Below are 21,859 nucleotides of genomic sequence, written 5' to 3'. Positions count from 1 at the left end.
GCTTTTGTGTCCTACATTAACAAAATTGTTACAATTATTTTGAGAATTATTTAAGCAGTTACAGTACTAGCATGCATTTCATATTAACTGACTCATCCTCTCCACTTCATTGTGTGTCAGATAATCAGAAATAATTCAGTTCTGTATTATCTGTTAAGTAATCTTGCCGGGGAGAAAATACAGTGTGTGGTTTGCATGTACTGTATCATTTCACCACGTCTGTAGCAATGCATATCAGCATTTGAGGGCATCATAGAGAAAGGGAGTAAGCATATTTTCTTTGGCCCTGAGCCATAAGTCATGCCCATATATTTACAAATCTTTTCTCCCTCATCCCTCAAACAAAATGGCCTCATCCATGCTCTGTATTGTGAATAATTCTTGACCAGTGCTGTCCTTGGAACCATACAGGAACATTGTGTGGGAGAGTGTTATTTGTCTTAGGTCAAAAGGGTGCTCTAATTAAATATAGATGAAATAATTGTAGCTAAAAAATAAGATATACTCTTGCCAAAGCGTGGGCTTTGGCCTTTCCTTTTTCACTGACACAGATGTAGCCCGAGCCTCTTTGTTTTTCAAGTCTTTAGCATGATTACTCTGTCTTAGTGGAGTCAACTGAGTTCTACCCTGCAAAATTTATAACAGAGATATCTTTGGGAGCACATTTCTTTGGTTGGATAGCAGGACAGGATATTGATCCAGATGTACGAGGGAAAGGCTCTTACCAGAGCCTGGAAAGTTAGGTTTATTGTGCATCTGAAGAAACAGACAAATAGGATCAAGAGAGGATCTGGAGTGTATACAGCATACTGCGTGTCAGATGCGGATAGGAAAACCAGTACCTGTTGTAGGAACAGAACTTCAAAAAAGAGAACAATCTTATTCACTGACTTGATAATAGCCTCTCCTAGCAGTTAAGGCAATAAGCCACTAAATAGTATCCATTATATACTCACGTCTAATTTATATCATGTTAATTCAGTTTATAATTACATTTAGTAATTATATCATTTAGTAAAAGTGTTTACTTTTGCCAGTACAAAAGTGGCTGAGTCTTCAGATGGGGACATACAATTAGCCTATTAAATGTAGTACATATTTAGTTCTGTCAAAACGGTGCCATATAAGGTACTATTCTTATATATAAAGAGTGGGAATGTACCTTTTTCCTCAAGACAAACCTGCAGTACCATTCTCCTCCTCTGTTCCTTGCTGCATCCTGTAAAAAGTGCTTCTTTGAAGGGAAGGTCCATTTTGTGCTCACATAAAGTGGAGAACAGAAGAAAGCAAATCAAGGATAAATGTAAAGTGCATATTGTTTTTGGCTCAAAGAGCTTCAGGAGATTCAGACTACTTTATTTAGTTCTGAGTTGAGCAGTTATTCTCCATCCTCTGCATTTCGGTAGAATCACAGGGACATTCATAGACAGACAGTGTCTTCAGTGTGATTCTGACTTAGCAAAGCATCTGGACAGACAGAAAAGTTCCTATAGCCTTAGGAGAGGGGCAAGACCTTGGTTTACGTACTTCTGCCTACCTGAGAAATGTGTGCCAAATATTGGGGTGGCCTTCCTTGGCTACAAATTCAGATCATGATGTTCGTGAGGAATCATTCTGTGTGTCTTTTTTCTCTACCCTCAAATCACAAGTGATGCTTGGAGGATCACAGTGTGCATAACGTTCAGTAAAAGGGAATTGTAAATTTGTCTGTTCTTTAACCTGTGACATTAGAATTTGTGAGGGTATCTGGGGACCTGTATCTTAATCTAACAGGAGAGGAATACTTGAATCAAAGCTGTATCAGTGATGCAGTGATCTCTTGTCATATGGCCTGAAGGTATACAAAAATGAAGGAGGAAAAGATGCACAGAAATATTGTAGTAGTGCTTATGTAGCAAAACTGTGACTGGGATAGCTGAAATTTGCTTCTTAGTTGTTTCCTCTCAGCCCATTATCCTCATCATTGGCCATGCTACTTCTCAACAGCTTTTATTCGACATGGATCAGGTTTTATAAGGAAAATTATTAGTTGCCATGTGGAGGTAGTTGAATGGCAGTGACTGTAAGGGCAAATCATTGAAATTAATGGAGTAAAAGAATGAGAACTGTTTTACTTGATGTGGTCAGTGATCAGCGTATGCATCTTCTAAGAATAATTCAGACTTCATGGTCTTAAGATAAAATGTCATAGGAAGGAAGCTGGAGCTGAAAAATTGTTCAGTAACAACTATGAGACCTATAATAATCAAAGGTATTGGAATTATTTATTGTAAGGCAAAAGTAAGCAAACTAATGCAACTGAATATGTATAATATAGTTCAATAACTCTTACTATAATAGAATGAGCGACATTTTTTCCTTTATTTCCATATATATAGCCTGATTTGCCAATTTGAGTCAAAAGGAGAGGTATTGACAATGTGGACTATCTGTTTATTCTTGGAATTATGCAAACTAATATGTTGGTAGAGTTGGCTTCAGTATTCAAGTAGAGTTAGGCAGAAAGGTTTCTGAGTTGAAAGTGATTCTGTTTTTCAAAGGGGTGAGACGTAATTATTCTGTGTCCTTCATGCGCTCTGATCCTCCTTTTAGTGCCTGTAAACTGACACTTGTCAAAAGTGCATCTGTGTGGCAGCATTTCTGCATTTTACGTGCATACCAATGAGCGTATTAAACAGAAATGCTACAGATGTCATAAGGTAAACAGCCTTTTTTCTTAACTGCTTTGACTTTTCAAGTACTTGCAGAAAGCTTTAAGAAAGGAGTCCTTGATGTATTGATTGATCTCTCAGGCATACATGCAAATGAAGTATAAAATAACCTGCAGACATCTATATTTTAAAATGTATGTGCAGATAGTTAATTGTTACGCCCTTTCCTGCAAAGTGGGTTTCTATTAACATGCATTTTCTGTGGTTTTATGGAAAGCTTCTGTTTCTGCAGTTTTTGAGTTTGAACAGTTGCTTATTTATACTCTTTCTTTTTACTTTGATCTGCACCTGAATTAGAAGCTGAATAAAATAAATGCACTGAGTAGCTCTAAGCACTGGTGTTTGAGCCTCAGGTTTTAATATCCTTGACTGTCACTAATCAATAGCAAGCAAAGCAACTACAGCATCGGGAACGGTTCTGCAAAAAGAAATGTCTATTGGATATTTTGCTGGAAGATATGATGATAATGATTGTCTTTGAGAAAGATGCAGTGTTTTCTTCTGAAAAGTGCAAATGTTTCATTTTATACTGGCTGCTTGGAAAATAAGCATGTCTTCCAATATATCGTTTAAAGAAACAAAATAAAAACTTCAGACAAGTTAAAAACAGATTAAAATATTAACTGATCCTCATTGGCAGTGTTGGGGACTGTCATCCCCATATATTTTTGGGTGATCGGGACAAGTTTTATTATCTGTTGGTCCTAGCTAATTTTACACTGAGAATAGCTCTACAGGGTCTTTTACTAAAGACCATATTTTACCTATTACTAGGTAAAGTAAAAACTAAAGACCCTTTTACCTATTTTATGTATAATTATGTTGACACCCTGTTTCATTTTATGAACTTGTAGATCAATGTAACAAGCCATCAAGTAGATTGAATGCTGCCTGAAACACAAATGTTAATGGCTCCCCTTGTATTAAGCCCATTTTGAAATCTCACACAGGTGGTAGCATCCACAAAATGGCAAGCTATGTATCCTTATCAGTGGAGCATAAATTTAAACATTAGAGAAAAGCTACTGATAGTGGAAAGCAAATCTTTTTATAACACTGCAGTGTTTTGAAGAGATACAAAGGAGAGCAAAGCCTCTTAAGTTTTTGTTAATAGTTTTTACTATTTATACTGAGTTAATATGATGCTGCATAGCATGCTGTGTTCTTATTTTTTTTGTAAACAGAGTGAGTATGAGAATCAAGACTCTTAATCTTGATGTACAAGTTTATAGGGTAGTCTGCTTAATCTCTTCTGGTCCTAGTTTTTTAATTACTAAGTAAAATTAGTCACTGGAAGATCTGATCTGGAAAGAAGGAATAAAGTGAAATTGAGATCAACATTTTTCTGGGAATTCGTGGCCTCTAATGAGTTATATTCAAATTTGTATGTTTAGCTCTTAGATTTCAATTTATTTTTTTCTATCCATACTTTTATCTGCAAGTGAAAAGAATAATCATAAAATCATAGAATCATAGAGTGCCCTAGGTTGAAAAGGACCACAATGATCATCTACTTTCAACCCCCCTGCTATGTGCAGGATCACCAACCACTGTGGCTGCTGAGAGCCACATCCAGCCTGGCCTTGAATGCCTCCAGGGGTGGGGCATCCACAATCTCCTTGGGCAACCTGTTCCAGTGCTACACTATCCTATGTGTGAAAAATAATAGTTATATCATCAGAGTTCTCAATATTGTAAATGAAAAGTGCTATCTTGTATCTCACAGTATAAAATACTTGTTCAGAAATAAAGAAAAAATTATGTTAATTGTTTATGTTACAGTTGTGCTCTGAAACACAAGGCATTATTGAGCCTGTTGAGTGCAAATTCCAGAAGGAAAAGTATGGATTTGTTCAAACATCTTGTATCTTCTGCTACTGTATAGGCATTGCTGTAATGAAACAAGACATTATTCTTCTTTGTGCAATATACATGCTGCAGAAACCTCTCCAGGAGCCTTTCTTTTCTTTCCAGTAAAAATGAGATGACATTTTGTCCTCATTTTGCCACTGCATTAGCCAGCACTGGTCTTTGAAACATTGGCTCAGATCCAAGAAGAAAATGAAACTAGGAATGAATTATTTCATTTAATTTTTTACTTGAAATCAGAAAACAACAAATTTGATAAGAATAACTTTTTAGGTAATCCAACTGCATTTCTTTACTTTCTTCCCTCCACTCAGCAGTTTTAGCTTTCTCCATATAAATCACTGTTCATTTAAAAAGACCACAGATACATGTCTTGTTATGCTTGATTGCCTCTAACTTATGAGAAATAAAAGTATAAATTTGATTAGTTGTTTTAAAATACTGTTTGGACCGAAGCCCTAAGTAATGTTCTGCTTAGGATAAACTACTTGTACTCGGTGAAGAGAGAAGGCTTATTAAGATTTAGGAACTTTCAGTTGAACAACACTTGTTTAGCTTGTACTTCCCCTTCCACACCTGAGTTTACATGCAGAATCTCTGAATTTATACAACTACAAATATTTAGAGACATATTTGGCAGAGTGGGATATGACTGTATGAAACTTAGTTCTGAATGCAGTTAAGTTGTCATTGCAGGAAACTTCTGTTTACCATGGCAGAATTGAGATCAAGTTTGTAACAACCAAAGAAATATTTGCCTGCAGACCTCCATCTCATCAGAATGTATTTCTTCATATTTTTTAGACAACAAGTATCTCAGACAACTAAAATTTTGTATTTCTTTCTTTGTGAAAATGTTTAGAAGATCGCGTCATAACATTTTCCTTCCTGTGAGATGGAATGCGATAGTGAGTTTTGGGGACAGCTAGAAAGGTCAGACTGGACCTGTCTTTGGGCAACTAGATTTAGCTGTGTATGTTCATTGCAGGGCAGCTGGACTAGATGACATTTATAGGTCCCTTCCAACTCTAAGGATTCTATGATTAAATCGAGCCAATTGATGTGCTATCTCAGTAACAGTAGTGTTCCCAAATACAGGGTTGAAATGTGTTAGATGTTATGATGCCAGAATGATGCTCTTAACTACTCAAGTCTATATTGTGTGCTGGTTAAAAGAAGGAAAAAAAAAATCCCTCTGAATGTAAAGAATGAAGTCTATGATTTTTTTTTTTTTCAGAATGAATTCAGTATCTAAAAATATATGTGTTTTTGTCTATCATTTCTTTCTTTCTTTCTTTCTTTCTTTCTTTCTTTCTTTCTTTCTTTCTTTCTTTCTTTCTTTCTTTCTTTCTTTCTTTCTTTCTTTCTTTCTTTCTCTCTCTCTTTCTCTCTTTCTTTCTTTCTTTCTCTCTTTCTCTCTTTCTTTCTCTCTTTCTCTCTTTCTTTCTTTCTTTCTTTCTTTCTTTCTTTCTTTCTTTCTTTCTTTCTTTCTTTCTTTCTTTCTTTCTTTCCTTTCTCTCTTTCTCCTCTTTCTCTCTTTCTCTCTTTCTCTCTTTCTCTCTTTCTCTCTTTCTCTCTTTCTCTCTTTCTCTCTTTCTCTCTTTCTTTCTTTCTTTCTTTCTTTCTTTCTCTTTCTCCCTCCCCCCCCCTCCCTCCCTCCCTCCCTCCCTCCCCCCCCCTCCCCCCCTCCCTCCCTCCCTCCCTCCCTCCCTCCCTTCCTCCCTCCCTTCCTCCCTCCCTCCCTCCCTCCCTCCCTCCCCCCCCCCTCCCCCCCTCCCCCCCCCCCCCTCCCCCCCTCCCTCCCTCCCTCCCTCCCTCCCTCCCTCCCTCCCTCCCTCCCTCCCTCCCTCCCTCCCTCCCTCCCTTCCTTCCTTCCTTCCTTCCTTCCTTCCTTCCTTCCTTCCTTCCTTCCTTCCTTCCTTCCTTCCTTCCTTCCTTCCTTCCTTCCTTCCTTCCTTCCTTCCTTCCTTCCTTCCTTCCTTCCTTCCTTCCTTCCTTCCTTCCTTCCTTCCTTCCTTCCTTCCTTCCTTCCTTCCTTCCTTCCTTCCTTCCTTCCTTCCTTCCTTCCTTCCTTCCTTCCTTCCTTCCTCTCCTCCTTTCCTCCTTTCTCTCTTTCTTTCTCTCTTTCTTTTCTGAACAATGAGGATGTTAATACAATGAATAGAAAAACTAAAAGCATTTGGTCTTAAAGAGATTTTATCAAGCTCTCAAGGAAAGTAAACTCTTAGGAGGTTACAGATTATTTAGTATCTGAGTGATGGATTTACAAAACTCCTGAGATAGTTGGTTTGCAGCACTTCCAGATTACAGAAAGTAAACTGTAAGATAAAAAAATAATAATAAAATCCTCATTCTTGGCTCAGCTGGATCTGTATTAGCAACATAATTTATGCTGCACTTTATTTAGCACATTCTCTTTGGAAAAGAACAGATAGATGTAAATATGTTGTTTTCAAAATAGTATATTGCAGAATTACTATTCGTTACTATCAGTAATGGATACAAATTTGTATTAAGACTAATAATGAATTCTGAACTCTCTGAATGACAAACTGATACTGGAATAAATGTACTACTCGGTTATGTTTTGAAATAATTTGTATTTTTTCCATTACATTCAAGACATTTGCATCTGAGGGAGACAGACACATAATGTTCACTTAAATGATGAATGAATTTCTGTAATTCTTTATAAGGGGAAGATGGATAGCGTTTTTCTCTCTTCCATTTTTATCGAGTTTTTTAATTTTTATTCTTTTGTGTACTTTCTCTTCAAGTCTGAGTGTCAGTTTACATAACTGCCGTATTTTTCTTATACTAACATTAAACTCTGAATCCAGTGTCCTGGCAGAATCCAATGTCCTGGCACCAAATAGGGCCAAAAGGTTTTGCCTCAACCTGTCCAACAGACTCTGTTGAATTCTGAGAAGCAGTTAGGACATGACAAATAATCTTCTCAAAACCCACTGCACATAATATTTTGCTTCTATTACTTCTGTTACTCCAAATAGTCAAAGAGTAAGTGTAAAAATTAAATCCAGATTGCTTGCTGCTTAATGCATTTGTAGATTTCTTTACTTCTCCTGGAACTATTTTTGAAGCACTCTTGTGCAAATTCTGTATCTTTATATTTCAGTCCTTTTTTCCTTTTCACCTGTGGCTTGTCAGAGCTGTGACCCCTATCCTCTGCCCTTCCTCTTCCTTTTCAATCCCTCTCTTTTCCTTCTTCTTTCCTCTTTTTTTCTTTTTTTTTTCTCTCCAGAATGAAATATTTCAGTTTCCTCAAATTGCTTCATTACACACAAAATAAGACTTTGTTTGTTTTGTTGTTGTCAAGGAACACATAAGAAAAGTAAAAGAAATAAGAGCCAGATGCACAGAATTAGAGAAATACTTCTGTTCTTAGAGAGTTGTAATTGGAGCACACAGAAACAAATCATCTGGTCTTCTACACGTTGAGCACATGTCCTAACCTCTAGAAATTTATTATAGTGTGGCAAGTCCTCTTAGTGTTTGTAAATTTAGCTTTGGAGGTTTGGTTTCTACTGTAAAAAGTTCATTGCATTTGACTTGAAATTGCATTCTGATTAGGGTTTGACTATGTTCATGTAAAATAGTAATTCCCTGTAAAAAGTTGTTCCAGTTATTCTGTCTGGGAAATAAATAAGTTACTGCTATGTGGAATGTAATTTTGGATCAGTTTTACGGTAGAATAGGTAATAGATATTTGTGCTCATGAACACTTCAGTAGTCAGTTTTGTAGACTGAGATATTAACCCTTTTATTTCCCTTTCAAAATCTATTTATTGTCATTAAACCTGTGCCTTCAATAGGACTTGTAGCACTCCACCGTGACTTTGTTGACTCTTGTCAACAACTCTCGCTCAGGTCCCTAGATCTTGCTTTCTGTACTGTATTTTTCTTCTGAAAACACTTAAAACTACTAGTGTTGCTCACATTCGTAGAGTTGCAATTAAGAATATAAGCAGACACTATCTACCTACATTGTGCACAATGCAAGAAATTTAAGAGTAGTTCATCAATTAAGAACTTCTCAAATGAATATCAAAATGTTACTTTAAACACAGCAGTTTGATTTCACTGTGATTGCAACAGACTAGGTAAGAAACAAACTAAAAGACTAGACAACTTTCACTTCATTGATTTGCTGTAGTGTTACAGATATGTGTATTTATGTAAATAGATGTATCTGTCCTTTGCTTTAATCTTGATGAATGTATGTAGAATCAGAACTATAAGAAACCAAGATTCCACATAGGAGCTTTGCATGGCCTGAGAACTTCAAAGGGAAGGTATTAACCATACAGTAGCTTTCAGTGCCGGGCTGACAAAATCATGATGCTGCTTCTTTTTTCCCCTCTAACCCTTAACTTCTCCACATCTCTTTGAAGATTACCATGGAAATAATGATTAACTGCAGTGATGTAGTGAAAATTCTGACAAAAGGACCAGAAGAGCTTGACACATTTGTACAGCCTCAAAAATCCTCAGTCTTCCTTAAATTCATTAGACAGTTTACCACTTGTATATGCTATCATGAGGATTGATATACTTTGCAACTGTGCATTTATCTTCACTCTGCAGTGGACTATTAAGTTATATTTTAATTGGAAAATTAGCCACTTTTTTGGTTTGTTTGTTTGTTTGTTTGTTTGTTCATTTGTTTGTTTTTCTTTAGTTGTTTCTGGTTTGGTTTGATCTGGTTTGTTGATGCATTACACTGAATCATATCAATTATTTCAGATGAAATAATTTTGACACACAGTTTTGGGAGTGGGCAGTAGCTCAAAACTAGGAAGTTCATCTTCTGAGTGTGCCATCACTTGCATCCAGAGTGAAAGTAATAAAACAAGCAAGAAAGTGCAATGTAAATATGTTATTAATTGCTACTTAATTACTAACAGTCAAATTCAATTCTTGTGAAGCTGATAATGTAAGTGTATCAAGCAAATCAAGATTTGGCCCTGAGTTGTTATTTAAATTTTCAGCTCTTCATAAACATTGATAATTTACTAAAGCAATGTGAAAAAAAAAGACACTGACCAAAAAAAAAAAAAAATTAAAAAAAAAAACCTACTTAGGAAGTTTACATTTACAGCATAATAGTACAAGTCTCACATGTTTTTTTTTTTCCCAAATGTCATTAGAACAAGTAATGGTGACTGTGAACAGTGGTGTACATAATAACTCAACTGCATCAGATAACAACAGACTGGGTAAGAGAACGCTGTTCTAGGAAGCATTTATCCTGTAGGGTCAAATATGGTTGAATATAGCTTTAAAATAGCCTTAGATGATCAGTTAATGTTTCGACATTAGGTGAACATTTTAATCTCTGATTTCTCCTTCATCTAAGAACAGAACATGACCTAGGGGGCTTCAGTTGTATTTCACTGTTTCATCATATGTATGTTTTGATTTTCAAGTTTCTTTTGATATTTAGAGACAATAAGTTAAATGACAGCTAAATAACATTTTCCCCAGTTTAATATTTTTTTTCTGCCATTGCAAAGTTATTTGATGACACTAAGTGCAGAAATCTATTTGGAGCAGAGAGAGAAGATTATCTGCATGACTGAAGGCACGAATCAAAGATTACAGAGGACCCCATTGTTGTGTAACTATAACTTTGTGGCATAGCTGGATTTCTCAATTAGTTAATAGACCAATCCAACTATATAGAATACATAAACCTGATTATGATCTTACTCACTGTAGTCCTTTGGACAAGGCAGGACTTATGGCTGAAGTTTGTCTGCTAGTTCAAAGTGCAGGCCTTGGCTGCAGATTTCCAGATTGATTGCATTACAGCTCATTATGTACATTTAGACGTATTAAAGACAAATGAGTAACATTATACATTTTTAATTGATGAATAAAATTCTGGCCTCAAGATAGAGCTGACTTTGTCATTTTCATAAATTCATGTGCCACTTTTATTTAACATTTTGTATATGCTTTAAATGCATTTCATGTTTATATGTTTGATTGTCAAGTATCCATTTGTGTTTGGACTTTCTTATTAATTTTTCTTTGACTTTTTCTCATAGCATGATTTCTCATATTTTATTTTGTTTCTTTTAGGTTTTGTTTTATTTCATAAGATCCCACTGGATGGGTAAATGAAATATGAAAAAGATGAGAGAGGGGCTGTTGAGCTTGTTGTGGAAGCTGTATGCTGCACACTAGGGTGTGGACAGTTCTTGCCCAGTGAAGTGCCACCTCCCTTGGACTTCTCTTTTAGGCATTGGTTCTGTTTGGAGAACTCTAGAAGTACTTCCAAGCCAGTAGCTGTTTTTCAAGAACGGGGCAAAGCTAAGCCCTGAGGCAGCTATAAAATTCAAGAAAGTCCAGCAATAAGCTACCACACTCTTTCCTATTGCCTTGTCCTCACTGTGTCTTCAAAATGTCTTTGAGATGAAATTACATTATATTGTTTTCCTATGTCAATTTTTTTTCCTGTTTGAACTTAACTAGAAAGATGTTGTTTTTATAAATAATATTTATCAAAGGTGAACTGCAAAGTTGCACTTGTATTTTTGCATAAATGGCTCATAAAACTCTTCCACAAACACTTTAAGTATGTGTATAAATCCATTGATTTTAGGGGAATGCTGACATACTCAAAGCTAAGTTTGTGTATATTTTGAGGATAGAGTCTTAAATACTAAAGCAGCAAATTGCAGAGTTGGCCCTGTAAGTCATATTTATATATGTAATTCCACTGACTTTGCCAGGTAGATGCTGAGTCTGAGCTGTATGGATAACGAGAGCAATATCCAATGTTCATCACTGTTCTGGGTTTTGAACCACTGCCATCATTTAATCATTCAGTCAGCTACGCTTATTCAATATTGTCCGTAACAGCACGAAGCTTTAGTAGTCTGGAATTCTGATTCTGAGCCAAGAACAAGAGTAACAACACTATATTGTTGGTCCTTCAGACTGTATGTTTATAGGAATATTCAACTGTTCAAAGAAAAGTGTACTGTCCTCAGGAATCTTTACAATAACAAGGAAGGTTTGCAAAGGCACAAGCATTTTGCAAGAACAGGGATGCATTTGGTATATTCATAATAATATATTAATTATTAATATTCATAAGACATTCATTTTTATCCTGCTTACTTATAAAGTCCTGAGCATAAAATTTGATCTTTTCTGTTTAAGGAATATTCTTAGGAAAGGTGAAGTTCTGTTATTTTAGCTGAAAGTTAGTTAGGAAGATTAGCAGCAAAGTACTGAGATAGGTGAATATATTTCTATGAATTTTGATTGAATTTCTGAGCTTTTGATTTTAATTTCTTGAGAAATAAGCAAAGGATTATATTATTTTTTCTCTTCTATATTTGCTTTTCTTTTTTTTTTTTGCTTTTTTTTGTTTCAAATTTCAGACATTTTCACTTTTTTATTGAAAAACTGTTGTCAACATCAATGATTTTTTAAAGTATACTCTATCCTTCTCTTTCTACAAGAGTGTATATTCTATCTTCTTTTTTCTTTTCTTGGCCCTTTTGTTCTTTTTCCAAATACTTTATCACTTTTTGCCTTTAAAAACTCCTAGTTCTTTGATTTTTTTAAAATATTCTCTTCAGTCTCTGACATCCAAGTTCTTTCTTCGAGTTTTGCAAATGTCCTTATTAGTCAATAAATATGTCCACATTTGAATTCTTCAGGGTCTATGTAGTGAGATATTTCCTTTCTCTTGTAATTGACTAGGGAATGGGAGCTGCAATTGCTAAATTGCTTTCTTGCCTTCTCCAAAATCTGTTCCAAATGTGTGTTTTTTAACACATAACATTAAAGAAGAGGGCAGAGGTGGGAGTCTAATGATGATCTAGGAATCGTGGTGTCTTTGTCACCCTGCAAATTCTCTGGTGATTTTGGGAGAGATGGCAACAATTGAAGATATCAGTCATACTCCTTGTGTGAAGTTAAATGTCAGCAAGTGTTCTGCCATTTCTCAGAAAAATATATTGGGAACATCTGCCTTTTTTCTTCCCTAAGTCTATGTGGAAATTATCTGAGTTTAGGGTGATACTTTCTATTCTGCTACTGATTCTTCTTTAACTTTCTTTTAATTATTTTATTCTCGCATTTATTGCTTACTTTTCCTGTTTTGAAATAATATCCAAAGCCACCGGGATGATTCTAAACTAATACCAAATCATTTAGATAATCAATATTTGAACAAAAGTCAGTGGAGTTACATCAGGTGTAAGTTGGATCACAAGCAGAGCTTGATCCAGTAGCCCAGAATCTGGTCTTAAATTATGCTGGAACACAGCATATTTCAGTTATATTTTCACAATTCATTGCCAAATAAATGAGGTGAGAGTCTAATCCCTTTTCTTTTGTCAGGAAAAACACAGACTTGCCAAGTTGGAATTTGAGAGATGATTTTTTGAAATATTTCATTTTAAATGGTAGTTCTTTATGATTTGTTATATTTATATGCAGAAATGTACACAGATATTGATTTGGGATTTCACACACTATTTTGTAATTTATTTTGTAGCACTTTGCAGTTCATCTTTATCATATAGGAGTAGGTTGGACCTTCAAGTATTTCAGCATGTACTCACAGTATTTTGGATTTTATGTAATCATGGAGGTAACTTTAATAAACCAGAACTGATTTATGCACCAGCAAAATATATATTTATACATATATTGTAGAATTTCCTTCTTAAGTATTTTGTATTATCTTTTATATTAGCCACTCAGTGCACTGTTATTTGATGCAAATATTCACAGAACCTCATGGATTACAGCACATGATTTGTTACTAATTATGTCTTAATGCAGATGTTTAATGCTTAGTGGAAGAAGTGAATGTGCTTCTAAAATGGTTTCAGTATGTGGCCTGAGCCTCTTAAAGCTAAGGGAATTAAACTTCTAATGTGGTAGTTATAGTACCCACTAGCTCCTGTTTTTCAGCTGGACTGTTAGTGACATTGCTTTTAACTGTTCAGATTCCTGCTCAAATGGTGTTTGTTTGGAAAGGGCTCAGTTAATTATAAATTCCTGACCTCCTTAAAACAAAGTGACACTCAAACTAAGAATCATGCAGGAACCATTAACATGGTAAAAGTTGCTGAACATCAAGGATTTGATACTAAAAAGCTTTTATATTGTTTCACTAAGCAATAAAAAAAAGCTATGAAATGTTTAAAGGCAGATTTGCTATTTTTTTTCCCCAATATGCCAGACATAAAACCTAAAATAAAAACATATCCCTAATGTTCTGCTAGAAGGGATTTATGCTCGAATTTGCTTTAAATTGGGGTTTAATGTATTCAGAAAAGTACTGAGATAAACTGTTGAACAGCTAAATGGGCAGATTACCTGCAGGACTGGAAGGAGTCCTGGGGTTGTTTTGGTGTGAGACAGGGAATGTAACCAAGGCTGCTAAACCCATTCCAGCTGAACTTGGTGGAAGTGGTCAGCTCAGATTGGAAAGGAGTACATTGCTCCAAGGCAGAGCCCCAGGTTTGCATTACCCTTGCTGCAGTTGTCTACCACATCAAGTCAGGCATCAAGTGAGGTGGGTGCCTACAGGAAGGCTACTCCTGCAGAAAGGTGCTTGGGACTATGTCCTTTTTTGGCAGACGTCACAGAACTCACTGTCAGCAAGGTTACTGTGACACATCTGCAATGTGTGTGGGTAGCAAGGCACACCTCGTCCTTTCCAACGCCTTTGACTAGCAGCTGGGTCTCTCCCACACAGCAGTTCTAGAAAACCATTAATTTCAGCGGGAGCAGGATCCTTGGGGGCAGCAGATAGTGCCAAGAAAACGTGGGACAACTAGTTGGAAGTAATTTTGATTCTGTTTCAAATAGCTTTCACAGAAATTGCTCGCTCTTCTTTGACATTGGGCTGAAGCACTAAAAATCCATTTCTTCCCTATGGTGCAGACACTCCTTAAACACCATTTTTCAAAGACTAAAAGCATTATGGAAGTCTGCCACATAGAAATGACCAATCCACTTCCTACCAAGTCTCTCCACAACAGCATTCATACAAAGGTTCCTTTTCTGAGACCTTCATTGGTTGTGCATGACATGCTGACTGTTGATGGCGGGCATTAAGGGTAGAACTTTGTATGCAACTGTTTGCATGCTTGAAAGTGTTAATGGAGTTTGTAAAGTTTGTAAAGTTAACAAACAAATAGGAAAGGTGTTCTTTTTTGACATCTTTCCAATTCAGCACTCCTTTTCCTGTTGCACAGTTAACATTTTCAATTATTCAAAATCTATTCATAAATTAGGGACGTAAATATTTTATGTCCCTTTCAGAAGAAAACTCCCAAAGCTTACCTGAACATTTTTTTTAACTTACTTTCTTGTTCTTCTTTCTCATTATACTCTCTGTTTCTTCTTTATGGTTTTCAGTGATTCTCTCATTCCTTTTGCACGATTCTTGACAGACTTAATCGTCCTCCTTCTTCATGTGCTGTAAACTCTCTTCTCACATCTTCCTTGATGTGCAGGGTCTTTGAATATCCTTTGGAAGGGCTTTGCCATCACTGTGCAACAGAGTAAAGTAGTCCAGATGATAATGCAGGCCCATATTGAGCCTGCATTGAGCCACACTGAGATTTTGTCATCCAGTCTCCATAGTAAGAGTTTATTGATATTTGGAAGTACTGAGAACTATACACCATGAGGAGTGCAGAGAATACTGATATCATGTATTTCACAATGTTTCACTGTCCATTCCATTCCCCTACTTACATGTAAGTGCATGTGCCCAAACTTTTGAATCTGGCTTTCATTTTTTTCTGTTTTTCTTGCGCATGTACTGATTTGGTATTAAAATAGGAGAGAATTGGAAATAAGTATAGGTATTGAATTTCACAGGTATGCAAGTTGTTTGATTGTACATGTAGAAGAGCTTGCTGTCTTTAATAACGTGGAAGTTATTCATATTTTACATTAGGAATCAGTTTCAGAAATTTAGCCATTCACGAAAAAAAAGATAAATTGAAAGAGTCCATAGTATGATATGTATTGTTTTGATACAAGCCTACCACATCCTTGAAATTTTACTATGATTCTTCCATGATAAGCTGTATTTTTTCAGCTGCAAGGAATGTGATCAATAAGCACACGTGCTCTGGTCTGGTGTAAATTTGAAGACAGTACAGAGTCAAAATGTTTTCATTCAAGGTCAGTAGTCCCTAGAGGCAGCAGTGCACAGAAATGTTACTGAGTAGACTCATATTAATTTAGAAGATTTCTCTCCTTGTATGTGTGTTCAGTGTAACCTCCTTCATTGTCTGGAATGACAAGAACAGTCACGTACATAGTTATTCAGGGAACTATCTGATCAAGAAAGAGATGAAAGTTGTGGCTTTCTTCCAATGGTTTTAATTTTTCCTTGATGTAAGAAGAGTTTGGTGCGCTTTCTAGGTATGTCCATAAAATAGGAAAAGAAATCCTGACTTTTTCTTTCTTTCTTTTTTTATTTTTTTAAATGTAACTAATTTCTTGATATTTATGGAGCAGAGCTCCCATGCCACTGTGCAACCTGTGATTGACTTTGGTAAACACATTTAAAATGTATTCTTCTGCCATTTGGAGTCCTACATTTAGATATTTCTTAGGTTTAGGTTCAATTTAAAAATAGGAAGAAATTTATTCAGTTGGTATCAAGATACAGAAGTTAAACATTCTGTACTCAAACATATCTTTCAGATGCTGAAAAAATTAACGTTCCAAATGATAGAATAAAAATGTCTTCTACCTTAACAACATCCTAAAAAAAGTTTGCTGTAATCCATCAGCAGGCTATGAATTTTTGCTCCCTCTCTCTCCTCTCTAATTCTGCACATTGAGACTGTTTTACATGTCTTGTAAATAACGGACAATGACTGTTTTTATTGCCAAGTGCTACTGTAACACTTTAGACAATCCATACTTTAAAGAAGTGTATTTGACAAACTTATTTTTAACAGGCCAATAAAGTTTTATAATTCATTATCATTGTGTCTTTCACTCACTGTAAAATGCTTATGTTTACTATTTTAGAAATTTTGTACTATATTGGAAAATACCTGAATTGTGGAGTTCCTCAGCTGGTATCTGGTGTTATATATGTGCTTATTCTTGCTTTTGTTTTCAGATATATTGCAAGACTCAACTCTTTATTTTTATAGCATCATGAATGATTTTTAATACATTTTTAAAAACTCCCTCTTTAGAAAAGAAAGCAACAAAGCAAACACCTTTGAATGATAATCATATGTCTATTTAATTTTATATAAATGCACCTGTGTTTAAAATGTACATTTAATAAGACATGCAGTTATTCAGATCAAATGATTTCGTATTCAGCCGTTGATCATAAGACAGCAAGTTTTACATTTCAGACCACTATTTATTCTACTTATTATTATTTATTCTACTCAGAACTTTTAAATAGAAAAAGTGGTATGGTTGAATGCTCAAGCATACCATGATGGTTTTAAAAACTGTTTTCACGGAACATCAGAGCTGTGACTTGAAGGGTGTGTTTTGGTTCGGATCTTCTGTTTATTGGGCTGAACTGTTTGGGTCTCTTATTAGACCTATTGAAACAGAATACACAACATAAGAACTTTGGAACTGTTTTGTCACAGTTTCATCCTAAGTTTTTATTCTCTCTCTCTCTCTCTCTGTCTCTCACATTTTTAATTCTTTTTTTCTTTTGTAGCAGATATGGATATTGTATTACATGTTCCTTTTCTTGTCAGTGAAGTGTTTGGTCACATTTTTGTCAATGAGATCACAGTATTTTGAGTATTTTACCCAAACTGCTTTATATACCCATGTGGACTTTTTCATCATAATGTATTTTAAACAATTTTAAATAATTATGATGTATTGCCACCTTATAAAAGGCAGGCTTGATACCCATTCACTTTGGAGACACTTTTAATAAGACTTGCTACTAAAGGTAAATTATTATGATATTGATGGCACTGGATGATACAATTATTTAAAGAAAGTATTCAAATAAAACAAAGTCTTTGATACATGCCAAATCCAATCATTTATTGGATATTTTTTGAATGGTAACAGAGCTTAACATTGAAATATTGTATTACAAAATTTACATCCTCAATAAAACAAGGTTACCATCTAAAGCGAACAATTTAAAAGGGGGCAAAGTAGAAGTAAAAGTCAAAGTAGCCATTTATGCAGACCAGCAAATTGGGAAGTAAACAGGATAAATAGTAACATAGATACTTAATGTTCCTGAGTTTAACAATCCAAATTAGTTTAAAAATGCAAACAAGGATTCATTTTTTTTTTTAAATAAGTATGAACGGTAACTTAGCAGTATTATTGTAAATACTTGCCTTTCTTTTTTCTTCTTTTAATGAGGAAAAGAGTATTACAGCTTGTATTAGTTATTAATATCTTAAATTGTTTTATCAATGCACTTTCTTCATTTTCATGTAAAAAGCAAATTTTAAAGATTACTATAGTTGTTACTATATTAAATGTAAAGTAAATTTAAAAATCATTTTCAGGTTGATCTGTTGATGCATCTTTCTATAGGTTAATAGTAATCAGGCCCTAAAACAAAAATAAACACAATTCTGCACATAAGCAGGTCTTCATATTTTGCAGTTTTATGAGGTGATTGTAAATTCACAAAAACTTGATTCTGATATTCATATAATCCTAAAGAAATACTTCTTGGGCAACGTGTTATACCTTTGAAAAGCAAATACAGTATGCAAGTTTCTAAGCTAAGTGTTCTGTAGCTAGTTCGCTGAAGCTGACAGACACTCTGTGTTTAAATGATAGTGTTTTGCTTGGCTTCCAATTTGCTATCCAGATCTCTTGGACTTTCGTCATCAGAGCAGAGTTGGCAATAGAGGAGACAGACTGTCATTATGATCTGTAAACAGAAAATGGAATTTCAACCAAATAGTCCCTTCACAACATAAAATTGCAATTCAGAGTGTATGGCAACAGGAGAGTGTGGGTAAAGAGGACAGAAAGGTGTATTTGAAATTGAGCTGAAAATGAATTTGGGTTACAGTTCTCATTTGGTACACAAGATAATATTGTGTTTAAAGTGAAAGGCTTTTTCTGGTAGTTGAAAAACAGTAACTTAAAAGCATTTGTTTGCTTTGTTTATACAGTTTGTTTCCCTACTGTATTTTGAAAATTTGCGTTTTATTCCCATAATCCTTTCGATGCCACTACTGCATTTTTCATCATAGCAAACTTCAGGTATAGTTCCTAGAATAGAACAGAACAGAATAGAATAATTCAGAGGAATACTGACAAGTATGGGGCATCTACCACCTCTCTTGGAAGCTTGTGACAGCATATGACCACCCTCATGGTACAGAAATGTTTTCTAATTTTTCTAATATCCAGTCTGATCCTCCCGTGTCAGAGCTTTGTTCCCACATCCTGTGATCGGCTCCCAGGAGCAGAGTCTGGCACTTTCCTCTGCTTCCTCTCCTCAGGGGGATAGGGAAACCAGGGCGGTCAACTCTCAGCCGCATCTGCTCTGGACTGGACAGCCCACATGCCCTAATCCTCTCCTCATAGGGCATGTCTCCCAGCCCCGTTACCAGCTGTGTTCCCCTTCTGTGGATGCTTGCAAGGACCTTAATATCCTTTATATCTTGTGAAGACTAGAAGTGCAAGCAATTTTCAAGATGAGATCACACCAATACTAAATTTAACAGGAGAATCACCTCTTTTGGGCAGCTGGCTGTACTGTTTTTAATACATCCTAATTGCAGTTTGCACCCTTGGCTGCCAGGACTCACTTCTGGCTCTCACTGAGCTGCTGTCACCAGCTGCACCCCCAGGTCCCTTCTTGCTGAGCTGCTCCCCTGCCACTCATCTTCTAGTCTGTATTGGTGTCTGGCATAGTAACAATAACCACAATAACAATTACAAAATAACATCCCAAACAGTGTGTTATATGAGTTAGAATAAGAATGTGGTAGTATCTTTCATACCTTCATGTTGCAGCACATGGCTTTTGCCATGCAGACGTACTCTCCTATTTACACATCCAAATAAAGCAGATTATTCAACTGGCTGCTCTACTCATGGCATTTTCCCAAGAGGGATGATCAACAAAAAGGAAATATGCAAGTGTGCTGGGAGCTAGATTTTGATGACAGTGCAGGTCATCAATGACTTCCTCAATGATTTAGTAATTAATATTGGATATGAGAAGTAAAAGAAAAGAAAATGATGAAAGTCTTTGAAGCAGATGGGCAATTCTTTATGCAGTTTCTTGATGACTAGTGTTATCTTACTGAAGAATTGCTGTGTTTTATCTTGGAAGAGTTTTAGCAGAGTTTCAGTTTGTACAATATAGAAGAAAGTAATGCCTCAGTAATGAACACTTCATCTCTGCTTCAGGGAACATGTTTGAAGAAAACAACTAGTTCTGTATAGGCATTTGGCCAAGCCAGGTAATGTTTCTTTCAGTTCATTGTCACTCCATGCTGAGTTTTCATCATGCCTTTATTCCCATAGGCATCCTTACACAGACCTTGCTTCCTAAGCAAGTGTTCTAAAGACATGTGCCATGAGGCTAGTTGTAACACTACCTCAAGAGGTCTCGCTTGGTGCTGAGGTCAGTTAGCTCAAACATTTCTGCCCAAGGTGGTCCCAGGGTGAAAATCAGTAAAAGTAATAGAATCACAGATGGGAAGGATAGAATCCTTGGGAAGGATTATGCAACACAGGCTTTGTTATTACAACAAACATTATGATATTGCTCGGCTTTCCCAATATTTTTCAATGCATGAAATGCTTTTAGATATGACTCATGCCATTGAAACTGCATTTGTTAACTTGTGAGAATATGCACCAAAATCAGGTAAGTTAACTGAATTACCCAAGTTTCTCCTTTCTGGACTAACCACCAGGCATTTGAGGCATGGCTTCTGAAGCAGAGTGCTCAGAGGCTGGCTTTTTACTCATTACATGGGATGTAAGGTTAACTTTTCCCATGTGTCAGCACTGGCTCTTCCTTGGGAGCCGACATAATCTCTTCTTGGGTAAAGAAAGAGCCACACTTCCTCTTCAAGACAAAGGGAAAAATTTATCATTCCTGCTTTTCCTTTCTCAAGGGGATGCCATGTTTCCATTCCCTGCTGTGGCTCCAGTCTTTATTGGAGTCTGAACGCAGGCCTGCCTCTATTAGAGCAGCATAGCCAGAGACCTGTCATCCGCTGTCACCTGTCATAGTGAGCTGGTGGTCTAGCCTCTGAGAGCTGGAGTTCCTAACCATGAAGTGCTAATACTTTTCCTTCTGGCAGCTGGTCTGAATTTTGCACAAGCTGAGAGCAGCTGTAACCATTGGTGATTTGTAGATAGCTTGCAAGATAGTGGTTTGATTGGTGATTGCCAGGGGACAGATGCTTGTGCCAGGAAAGGGCAGATTTTGGCAGACTGTGCAGACAGACTGAGGATTGATGGCAGAGAGATTGAGTTATCCTGTCATCAGTCTATTTAGAAAGGGTTTGAACATCTCCAAGAGGAAAGGCAAATTCAGAAAAGCTTCTGAGTTTTTTTCCCCATTCAGAGGCATTGTGGATCTTGGTTCAGGTATTGTAAATCAGGCTATTGTAAGATTTATTTGTTTGATACAGAATATAAGTGTAAGTTTAGCTCACTGCTTTCATAAGGAGTGCCACCTGATTGTCGCAGGATACAAAGAGTCAGTACAGATGCTTGCCTGCCTCATTCAAGTGCACCAAAGTCCAGACTCTGACTTTAGATACAGCACAGCACTGTATTCCCCTATAAAATAAATTAGGAGTGTTTATTCATCTGAGATATTGTGTCATTAATGCAGTTACAGACAGAAGAAATTCTGTGTGTGTGGTCCTGCCTGCTTCAGGATTCTAGGGAGGACTGTTAGTGCGCCACATTAAATTGTACCTGAATAATATCTAGATGCTTAATTAACAATCTAAAACTTTTTGTCATTGCTGCCAATGCATTGGAATTGCAAACACAACTTGTGCAGCCTTACTCTTGTGTCCTTCTTTGCACCATGTGTCTGTTTATGTCACATGGCTAACATCTACCTGTTCAGCACTGAATATATCTGTATGGGATGCAAAACTATGAGGAAGTCAAAATAAGACTTGAGAAAGAAATGAATCAGGTCACTTAACAAAAAAATCAGCTAAGAGACTAGCTTAAATATTCATAAGTACAATTACTCCCTACTTAGTGGGAATTACAAATTTTAGGGCATAAAATTCACTGCCTGT

At 36.1% G+C, this 21,859-nt stretch overlaps 1 protein-coding gene across 1 annotated transcript in view; it reads left to right on the top strand.

Annotated features, from left to right (window-relative positions):
• NTRK2 (neurotrophic receptor tyrosine kinase 2) overlaps positions 1 to 21,859 on the top strand; it is a gene marked incomplete at both ends in the record, with an annotated part of 200,950 nt that overhangs the window by 80,364 nt on the left and 98,727 nt on the right. The gene's annotated exons all lie outside the window — the stretch shown is intronic.

Source organism: Tetrao urogallus, assembly GCF_951394365.1.
Source record: "Tetrao urogallus genome assembly, chromosome: Z".
In the NCBI taxonomy this organism is placed as follows: Eukaryota; Metazoa; Chordata; class Aves; order Galliformes; family Phasianidae; genus Tetrao; species Tetrao urogallus.
The sequence above is the reverse complement of the archived record's forward strand: the minus strand, read 5'-3'. Positions and strand labels throughout refer to the sequence as shown.